The sequence below is a fragment of the Quercus suber genome, unplaced genomic scaffold (genome assembly GCF_002906115.3).
Source record: "Quercus suber isolate HL8 unplaced genomic scaffold, Cork oak 2.0 scaffold_775, whole genome shotgun sequence".
NCBI classification, from domain to species: Eukaryota; Viridiplantae; Streptophyta; class Magnoliopsida; order Fagales; family Fagaceae; genus Quercus; species Quercus suber.
The window spans coordinates 172,070-182,503 of record NW_027070211.1 but is presented as its reverse complement, the minus strand read 5'-3'; positions in this window follow the sequence as shown (position 1 = coordinate 182,503).

Below are 10,434 nucleotides of genomic sequence, written 5' to 3'. Positions count from 1 at the left end.
ATTAAAAATAGTATATAAGAATGTACTATTATTATATTACATAGAATTATTTGGATAAGTTAGTGTTTATTGTTATGTATTCATTTTTATTTTTATTCTCATATCATTTTATTTAACATTTAAATTCAGCCATATCCCCATATATATCATTAAATTATTTATATTTCCACTCCTTTTTTATTTTAAAAATTTTAAAATATAATATTTTGCCTAAATTAAATAAATAAAGTTGTCTATATTAAATGATGTAATGCTAGGAAAACACTCATTCTTACACCCAATGCATCAAAGGAAGAATGAAATACAAAACAAATCAAGTTAGAAACACTAAATTAAAAAAAAAAAAAAACTAATAATGCATATTTAATGTCATAGAATCATCATCAAATTTTGGAAAAAGATAGGTTCATAAGAGAGAGAGAGAGAGAGAGAGAGAGAGAGAGAGAGAGAGAGAGAGAGAGAGAGAGAGAGAAAGTATAGAAAAAAACCATATCAAAGTAATAAAGAGTAGATAAAAGAAACAAAACAAACGTCAATTAGTAATCGTTGATTGAAAAAAAGAGGTTGTAAGGAGAAGTAAAAATAAAATAGAGATTACCATGTGGATGAAATTAAAAACTTTACAGTGTAGTAACATAAACCTTGAAATTCACTCTATATAAAAAATTAAAATAGTAAAATTAAATAAAATTACACTTAAAAATATAAACTTTAAATAGAAAAGATTTGATTTAAATATATTAAACAATAATAATATATATTATATAATATATAAATTTGAACACTATTACTTTCGAATAATAATGTACAATCGACTATCTCTTATCGTCTTTGTTATGCAAATCATCAGTTAGTAAATATATGATAATGTTAAGAAGCATTATAAATGAGATCACTAAAAAAAAATATAAAATTAATTAGCCACTATCATTATGGAGTAGTAGTTTATAATTTTACACATCAAAAAAAGTGGAATATATAGAGTTGTCTTAAAGGTTTTTTTTTTGAGAAAGAGTTTCTTAAAGGTATGTGTAAAGATTCACTATATGTGTGTGTGTGTGTGTGTGTGTGTAAAGGTAAGTAAAAGGTGGTATATTGGTAATTTAAAATTAACATTCAAAAAACTAATAAAACAAATAGTTATACTAAAATAGTAATAATAATATTTAATGAAAAATATCTTAAAAAAATTATCACGCATAACGCGCAGGTATGCGACTAGTGCATATAATAACTATGTTAGAAAGCGCAACCCTTGCATAATATCATAAAGTCTAATCCTGTTGAGAGGTATAAAAATTAAAAAGTATTACAAAAATAATGCAAGAAAATCATAAAAGGAAAACACATCATACAATAAGATCAGATACGGGCTTGAAAATAATGTTCTTCTTTCAGGTGTGTCAATTGTGGAATTAGTTCATAATTATGCTAAGAAATAATGTTCTACTTTCAGGTGTGCAATTGTGGTAATTAAAGAAATGCAATTGATATCTTGAATGCTGAAATTTCACCTTCACAATAACTATTTTTTAAAACAAAAAGAGAGAGAAAATATAAATAATTTAATGATAAGGAGGATGTGGTTGAATTTCAATATTGAGTAAAATAGAAGAGAAGAAAAAAATAAGAAAAATTAAAAGATATAACAATAAATACTAAATTATCCAAATTATGCTATGTAATAGAATACTATTTTATTTTTATCTACTATCTTTAATTTTTTTTTATAATGTAATCGGATAAAATTTAACAATCAAAGAGCAAAATAATAATAATAACTTAAAACACAATTTTTGTAAAAAAAAAAAAAAGAATAAATAATAAATAATAATTATGTGGTAAATGACGTGGCGATGAGGTGATGCAATAAGAGCTCAGCAGCAACAAATGTCATGCTTCAGCTTTTAGTGCCTGTTTGTTTGCACTTTCCTCTGGCAAAAAGCGCTTTTTGAAACCTAAAAAATAATATTTGCATTTGGTAAGGTTTTAAATGCAGTTTTTTTCTAAAAAGCTGTGTTTTGAAATGTGAAGGCCAAAGTGCGTTCTCTACGTTTTGGCACGGCATCTTTGAGCTGTAGTTGCAAAACGTAGAAACGCGTTTTCTCAAAACAAAAATATTACCGTTGGTGGGTTTCTCTTTTTCCTAAATTGCCCATGGTTTTTTCTACTCCTCTATGTTGTCTCATCTTCTTCTTCTTTTTCTTTTTCTGTGTTGCTTCTTCTTCTTCTCTTCTCTATTTTTTTTTTTTTTAAATTTATGCCTTACATATCTAATCTCAAAAAAAACCTTTTGAATTCGGTAGAGTTTTTGATAAAATAAAAGAATATAGAAGATCAAGGTGAAGAGGTACGTGGGTGTGGGCTGTATGGCTAAATGTGTGGAGGAAAGCAGAGAAAGGAGAAAAAGAAAGAAGACAAAAGGTGAAGGGTTGGCTCTTGTGGCTGAGGAAAAATAAATTAATTAATTAATTAAACAAAGGGAAATGGGTTGGGTTGGGTGTGGGGGCAAGGTGCCGATAAATATATTAAAAGAATAGAATATATTTGAGCAACACCATTTCACAATATTGTGAAAATATTGTGGACATAATATTTTTTGAAAAGAGAAATACTAAAGCCAAATACTTTTTTACAAAATCTTTTATTAAGAGATTCATTTATTATTAACATGAAGTAATTATTATTATTATTAAGAAGAAGTTGATACTAAGTATGAAATAAACTCCTTTATATATATACTAGGCAAGTACTTAGCCCATTTGAAATTTTAGTTCTTAAATACATATGCTTAGTAGGGGTGGCAAAATCAACCTAAACCTATTTACCCACTGACTCAAATAAGATCCAAACCCACCCAATTTAAACATAATTAACATTTATGTTAATTGGGTTTTAAATAAGTACCCAATTAGACCCAAAAACAATCTAAGTATCATTTACCAAAACCACTCAACTCTAAAATACCCCAAAAGAACTAAAAAAACCAAAATACCTTTGGAACCTCCAAAATAATTAAAATACACTCCAAATGACCAAAAATAATTCGAAATTGACTGTGATCATTTTAGAGGTTTCAGGTATTTTTGGTCATTTTAGATATTTAGGAGGTTATTTTGGTCGTTTTGAGGTTTCAAGGCTATTTTGCTCAGTTTTGAGGTTTCAATGTATTTTGGTCACTTTAGAGGTTTGAGGGGTATTTTTGGTCATTTTGAGGTATTTGGGTCAATTTTGAGATTTTAGTATATTTTGATCATTTTAGAGTTTTCAAGGTATTTTGGTCATTTTACAAGTTTCGAGATTATTTTGGATATTTTTTAGGTTTTAGGTTACTTCTGCCATTTTTTGGTTTTAAGGGTATTTTAGTCATTTTTTAGGTTTCGAGATTTATTTTTATCATTTTGTAGGTTATAAGAGTATTTCGGTTGATTTTTCATTCTAAGGATCTTTCCATCATTTTTTTAGGTTTCAAAAGTATTTTAATCATTTTTTTAGGTTTTAAGGATATTGCAATCATTTTTTAAGTTTTAGGGGTATTTCAGTCATTTTAAAGTTTCAGAGGTATTTTGTTAATTTATTTAGGTTTGAAGGGTATTTTAGTCATTTTTTAGGTTTTAGGGTCATTTAAATCATTTTCTAAGGTTAGGGGTATTTTGGTTATTTTGAAGATCTGGAGGGGTATTTTGGTCATTTTAGGTTTCAAGTATTTTAGTCATTTGATAGATTTTAAGGATATTTAAGTCATTTTTACGTTCTACGGGTATTTGGTAATTTTAATAGATGATTATAAAGTTATTTTGGTCATTTTATAATTGTAATAGCATTTCAACAAATTAAAGATATTTTGACAATTTTAGTGGTTTTGATAGTATTTTTGTTGTCTACTAGCCTCTGAGCATGTGCTCACGTGCGTGCTCAAAGGCTCTTCTATTTTTTGAATAAGGGTTAATTTAGAGCATTTATTATAATTTGGGATTACTACATTTTTCAATCACAAAAATATCTAGGAGTGTGATGAAAAATATTTAAAAAAAAAAATGAAATAGAACGTGAAAAGAAACTGAAAAAAGAAAGCTAAATTTAATGATTTCTAGTGTTGAAAGTATTTATAAAAAAATAATAATAATAATAATAAAAGGAAGTCTAAACGTGAAAAAAAAAAAAAAAAAACCGAGATATTGATANTGAGGGAATGGGGATTTGAACCATGAACATCTCTATTGAAGATATTATGACTCAAGAGATAAAGTTGATATTATAACCCAATTGAGTTGGTTTTTCCTTTGTTATTAAACTTTTCAGTAACTTTGTGGTAATGAGTCACTAGAGCATATTAAGCAAAAATTACGAACAAATCAAGATGTTCACTTCCCTAATTTGTAGATCAAGAGCTACTCAATCTTGAAGTTTCATAGCGAAATGTAACTAAGGCGAAAATATCAATTTGATCCTTACATTATCAATTTGGTTTATACATTTTGATAGCAATTAATCTGGTGCATGTTATTTTTGACTTGCAGTTAATTTGGTCCATACCGCCAACTCACTAATAAAAATTGATTGCAAGTTTAAAATAACATAGACCAAATTGACATGGTTCCTAAAATATAGGAACCAAAATGGTATTTTCACTTATAAACTAATGAGAAATGATATGTTTACAACATTTTTACAACAAATCCTAAGTGGCAGGTTGTTACTGGTTGTCATTGTTGGGGCAAAAAATTAATCTTAGTATTAGTTTCAAATTTGAACCAATAACAACTAACCATCTATGATTTGTTATAAAAATGTTGTAAAATTATTGTAGACGTAGTATCTCTCTAAACTAATTAACACTCTATAAGACTATAACCCAACAAGTGCGCATATTTTAATGGCATTAAGGTCAACATATTTTACTTCATCTTTTTACCAATTAGGAAAGCAAAAGCTTTTGAATAACTGTCTTTTTTTTTTTTTTTTCTTTTTCTTTTTTTTGTAAGAAATGAATATGTCTAAACCTCTTCAAGTATTTGATTATTTTTATAGATATGTCCAATCCCCCAAGAGACTACCATTTTAGGTGATGAAGGAAATAAAAATTTTCAAATAAGACCATTGTAAATATCATCCAAATCAATTATCATTTTTTGAAAGTAAGTAGTATACTACCTAAAATTTTCAATTCTAACAATCCGCGGGGAAATGGGGCATGGGCACTTGGCACCAAGGTTTTCAGACCCGAACCGTTCATTGAACCGTAAAAGGGAGAGGTTCAAGGTTTTTGAGGTTGAACCGAGGTCAAACCGGGGTCGAACCATGATGATGTCATAATTAATTTAATAATTAATTAAAGCCTAAATATAGATATTAAATTTATAAAACTAGCAAAATTGACTAATATATCTATATATGTGAGGGAAATTTAATAATTTTCAAGCATATATTTAATAATTAAATAAGAAAGTTAATAAAATAAAATAATAACCATGAAAACATTAAAATTTATAATTAATTTTTGAAGTAAAGTTGAATATCTTTGAAGGATTTTAATTATAATTTTTTTTATTCCTTGTATGAGATGGATAATTTAATTAAGTAGAATAAAATTGCGTTAAGTTGTTTTTATTATAAAAAAAATTGCTAAGGGGTTGGACCGCACGGTTCTTGACCGGTTCATACGGTCCAACCCCGGTTTTAGAGGTTCACGGAATTGCCACATATGCCCGGTTCTTTATGCTTAAAAAACCGATTTTCATCACGGTTCACGGTTTTCACTATCCCACCTCCCAGTTCAGTCTAGTTCTAAGAACTATGCTTGGCACTTGGGAATTCCTTTCTAATCCAGTATTGCCTTTTTGGCTCGTCTGACTCTTCCTTTTCAAAATCTTCTCACTGTTCTTCCTCTTCCTCATTTTATTCAAAAGGATCTGTTGAAAACATAGGTGGAATAGGTGTTTTCATTGGGATAAGCGGTTGCCACCAAGGATTAAGAAACTTCTAGTTAAATTGGTATTGCATTATTGGCTCATTTGACTCTTCCTGTTCAAAATCTTATTTTTGTTCTTCCTCCTCCTCATCTTCTTCAGGAGGATCTGCTCAAAACGGAGGTGGTAAAGGTGTTTTCATCGGGGTAAATTGGGGGAATATATTTGACCTTCGCCCATGCTTGGGCATTGCCCATTCCTGCCACATAAAATAGACGATGAGCAATTATTTATAAACTAGTCGCATATCTGTGCATTGCACGTGATAATTTTTTTAGGATTGTCTCATTAAATATTTTATTAATAATATTATTTTAGTTATTAATCATTGGTTTTTCATTAGTTTTTAAGTTAATAAAAACCTTAAATATACCTTTTTCTACCTTTATACACACACACACACACACACACATATAGTGAATCTTTACACATACCTTTAAGAAAAGAAAACTCTATATATTCCACTTTTTTGGATGCATAAAAATATAGACTACTACTTCATAATGATAGTGGCTAATTAATTTTATATATATATATATATATATATATATATATATTTTTAGTGATCTTATTTGTAATGCTTCTTACCATAATCATATATTTATTAACTGATGATTTGTATAATAAAGACGATAAATGAGAGGTAGCATTGTTCATTAGATTTTCAAAAGTAATATTGTATGAAAATTATATATATATATATATATATATTATAAATAAGGTTAAATGAAATGTCAAAAAATGGATTTTTAAATTTTCTAACTTTATTTCTTATGTAATTTCTACTACTATTAGAGAACATCTCTTTTTTAGTTATGATTAATATGGTTTCCATAGTTAGAGTTTGATTAGTTTTAAATTTAAATTTAGTACTATGATCGTATTTAATTGTTGATTGTTGATTTAATTTTTTAAGTGAATTTAACGGTTTATGTTACTACACTGTAAAGTTTTTAATGTTCCTTACACGATAATCTCTATTTTATTTTTTACTTCTCCTTACAACCTCTTTGTTTTCCAATCAACGATTACTAATTGATGTTTGGTTTTTTTCCTTTATCTACTCTTTATTACTTTGTATTGGTTTTTTTCTATACCATCTCTCTCTCTCTCTCCACTGGCAACCTATTGTTTTCCAAAATTTGATGATGATTCTATGACATTAAATATGCATTATTAGTTTTTTTTTTTTTTTTAATTTAGTGTTTCTAACTTGATTTGTTTTGTATTTCATTCTTCCTTTGATGCATTGGGTGTAAGAATGAGTGTTTTCCTAGCATTACATCATTTAATATAGACAACTTTATTTATTTAATTTAGGCAAAATATTATATTTTAAAATTTTTAAAATAAAAAAGGAGTGGAAATATAAATAATTTAATGATATATATGGGGGATATGGCTGAATTTAAATGTTAAATAAAATGATATGAGAATAAAAATAAAAATGAATACATAACAATAAACACTAACTTATCCAAATAATTCTATGTAATATAATAATAGTACATTCTTATATACTATTTTTAATTATTTATAATGCAATATGATAATATTTAACAATCAAAGTCATAAAAAAATAATTAAAAAAAAAACTTAAAACACAAAACTTAATCCCATCAACCAAAATAGAGTTCTAAAGAATATAAAACTTTATCAAGCTAAAATAGAGATGCAAGAAAAAAAAAATCCACCAAAAAATTGTGGGAGAAAGAGTGAAAAATAACCACTTTTTTGTGAAGAGTGAATGACAAATTTATACTAAGAGGATGATAATAAAAAGAAACAAAATAAAGGAAGATAAAAGGAAAGAGGAGGAGTGATATCAAGGTAGACTATTTGGGGAGATGAAAAAGTAAAGAGAATGAGAAAGGTTGGAGAAAGTGTAAATGTTAAAAAAAAAAAATGAGTTCAATTTGATGAGCACAATTTTCTTTTATTTGAATTTAATTAAAATATTACCTTTTTATTTTTTAAAACAAAAAGAGAGAGAAAATATAAATAATTTAATGATAAGGAGGATGTGGTTGAATTTCAATATTGAGTAAAATAGAAGAGAAGAAAAAAATAAGAAAAATTAAAAGATATAACAATAAATACTAAATTATCCAAATTATGCTATGTAATAGAATACTATTTTATTTTTATCTACTATCTTTAATTTTTTTTTATAATGTAATCGGATAAAATTTAACAATCAAAGAGCAAAATAATAATAATAACTTAAAACACAATTTTTGTAAAAAAAAAAAAAAGAATAAATAATAAATAATAATTATGTGGTAAATGACGTGGCGATGAGGTGATGCAATAAGAGCTCAGCAGCAACAAATGTCATGCTTCAGCTTTTAGTGCCTGTTTGTTTGCACTTTCCTCTGGCAAAAAGCGCTTTTTGAAACCTAAAAAATAATATTTGCATTTGGTAAGGTTTTAAATGCAGTTTTTTTCTAAAAAGCTGTGTTTTGAAATGTGAAGGCCAAAGTGCGTTCTCTACGTTTTGGCACGGCATCTTTGAGCTGTAGTTGCAAAACGTAGAAACGCGTTTTCTCAAAACAAAAATATTACCGTTGGTGGGTTTCTCTTTTTCCTAAATTGCCCATGGTTTTTTCTACTCCTCTATGTTGTCTCATCTTCTTCTTCTTTTTCTTTTTCTGTGTTGCTTCTTCTTCTTCTCTTCTCTATTTTTTTTTTTTTTAAATTTATGCCTTACATATCTAATCTCAAAAAAAACCTTTTGAATTCGGTAGAGTTTTTGATAAAATAAAAGAATATAGAAGATCAAGGTGAAGAGGTACGTGGGTGTGGGCTGTATGGCTAAATGTGTGGAGGAAAGCAGAGAAAGGAGAAAAAGAAAGAAGACAAAAGGTGAAGGGTTGGCTCTTGTGGCTGAGGAAAAATAAATTAATTAATTAATTAAACAAAGGGAAATGGGTTGGGTTGGGTGTGGGGGCAAGGTGCCGATAAATATATTAAAAGAATAGAATATATTTGAGCAACACCATTTCACAATATTGTGAAAATATTGTGGACATAATATTTTTTGAAAAGAGAAATACTAAAGCCAAATACTTTTTTACAAAATCTTTTATTAAGAGATTCATTTATTATTAACATGAAGTAATTATTATTATTATTAAGAAGAAGTTGATACTAAGTATGAAATAAACTCCTTTATATATATACTAGGCAAGTACTTAGCCCATTTGAAATTTTAGTTCTTAAATACATATGCTTAGTAGGGGTGGCAAAATCAACCTAAACCTATTTACCCACTGACTCAAATAAGATCCAAACCCACCCAATTTAAACATAATTAACATTTATGTTAATTGGGTTTTAAATAAGTACCCAATTAGACCCAAAAACAATCTAAGTATCATTTACCAAAACCACTCAACTCTAAAATACCCCAAAAGAACTAAAAAAACCAAAATACCTTTGGAACCTCCAAAATAATTAAAATACACTCCAAATGACCAAAAATAATTCGAAATTGACTGTGATCATTTTAGAGGTTTCAGGTATTTTTGGTCATTTTAGATATTTAGGAGGTTATTTTGGTCGTTTTGAGGTTTCAAGGCTATTTTGCTCAGTTTTGAGGTTTCAATGTATTTTGGTCACTTTAGAGGTTTGAGGGGTATTTTTGGTCATTTTGAGGTATTTGGGTCAATTTTGAGATTTTAGTATATTTTGATCATTTTAGAGTTTTCAAGGTATTTTGGTCATTTTACAAGTTTCGAGATTATTTTGGATATTTTTTAGGTTTTAGGTTACTTCTGCCATTTTTTGGTTTTAAGGGTATTTTAGTCATTTTTTAGGTTTCGAGATTTATTTTTATCATTTTGTAGGTTATAAGAGTATTTCGGTTGATTTTTCATTCTAAGGATCTTTCCATCATTTTTTTAGGTTTCAAAAGTATTTTAATCATTTTTTTAGGTTTTAAGGATATTGCAATCATTTTTTAAGTTTTAGGGGTATTTCAGTCATTTTAAAGTTTCAGAGGTATTTTGTTAATTTATTTAGGTTTGAAGGGTATTTTAGTCATTTTTTAGGTTTTAGGGTCATTTAAATCATTTTCTAAGGTTAGGGGTATTTTGGTTATTTTGAAGATCTGGAGGGGTATTTTGGTCATTTTAGGTTTCAAGTATTTTAGTCATTTGATAGATTTTAAGGATATTTAAGTCATTTTTACGTTCTACGGGTATTTGGTAATTTTAATAGATGATTATAAAGTTATTTTGGTCATTTTATAATTGTAATAGCATTTCAACAAATTAAAGATATTTTGACAATTTTAGTGGTTTTGATAGTATTTTTGTTGTCTACTAGCCTCTGAGCATGTGCTCACGTGCGTGCTCAAAGGCTCTTCTATTTTTTGAATAAGGGTTAATTTAGAGCATTTATTATAATTTGGGATTACTACATTTTTCAATCACAAAAATATCTAGGAGTGTGATGAAAAATA